This window comes from Lottia gigantea, assembly GCF_000327385.1.
Source record: "Lottia gigantea unplaced genomic scaffold LOTGIsca_32, whole genome shotgun sequence".
Classification (NCBI taxonomy): Eukaryota; Metazoa; Mollusca; class Gastropoda; family Lottiidae; genus Lottia; species Lottia gigantea.
In genome coordinates, this window is record NW_008709073.1 from 1,359,283 (window position 1) to 1,360,687 (window position 1,405).

Below are 1,405 nucleotides of genomic sequence, written 5' to 3' on the forward strand. Positions count from 1 at the left end.
GTATGTAGGTCCTACGATAGAGAATACAGCTTTAATCTGATCTTGATGAAACTGTGTATGCATGTATATATTGATGAGATCTCGGTCATGTTCGAAATTGGTAGTAATCGGATGAACGGCTTCAAAGTTATTGCCCTTGTAAAAACGCGGGATGCAATTTTTATCTGATCTTGATGAAAATTAGTATGCATGTATATGTTGTTAAGATCTCGATCAAGTTAGAAATTGGTAATAATAGGTTGAAAGGTTTCAGAGTTATTGCCCTTGACTTAGTAAAAACGCTTGTATACATAAAGGCTAAATTTTTTATCCGATCTTGATGAAACTTAGTATGCTTGCAGATATTGATAAGACCTCAGTCAAGTTGAAAATTGGTAATAATCTGATGAATGATTTCAGGGTTAGTTCCCTTCACTTAGTAGAAACACGCCAAAGTTGGCTTGTTTGAATTTGGTCATAATCGGATGAATGGTTTTAGAGTTATTGCCCTTGACTTTGTTAAAACGCTTCAAATTTGGCTTGTAGTCCTGATACAGAGTGCAGTTTAAAGATTTTGGCCAATGGACTTAAAACCTAAACCATCAAATTTTCATCAGAAACACGCAAAAATACGATAAGAAAAATTAAAGATATAATCCTAGCCAAACCTCTTGGCATTAGATTAATGAGACTTTTCGCGCGTTCCAAAATCGCCTTGCCGGCTGAGGTAGGCTAATTAAAAATTTCTTAGCTCCTGCAGTTTTTGTTTGCTTCCTATAGAGGTCCTGTTTTAGATATATTTTCATGTAGCCTAAATGATTTACAACGTTTTGATAATAAAAATTTTGAAATATACTGCCACTTTGACCACTTTTTATTCCTTTTCTCTTAGATATTTCATTAACCATTAGGCCTAGTTGACCAGACGACTGTTATTTTGTCAATTGTGATAAAATTTGAAGCAACACCGTTCACGACAGGTATAGAACTAAGTAATTTCCTTTTTGAGATTAATACAGCCTATATTTGTATAATGGGTCGATTGCACGGGTCAAAGCGTCCGCATATGATCAGTATGGTAGCATCCTGTTCGATAACTTCAAAATGGTTCTCAGTGCAAATATTTATGAAATGCAGTATTTAGTTTTTAACAACGAACAAAGTTTTTATTTGTTAAAAGAAATTTTAATACAAAATTAATAATAATTCATGTTGCATTATGTTTATTGAAAAATATTATTATTCGTTTTTTAAATTATACTGGTATAGTATTTTAAGACACCAAGGAGACGGCGCTGAATTCAAGATGGCAGCCTCCATGAGAAACACGATTTTACTTTATTAAGCGCATTTGTTTTGACGCAGATGCTATTATAACTTTATTTGACTTTTCAACAATGATCATCTGCAGAAAACCACACGTAAC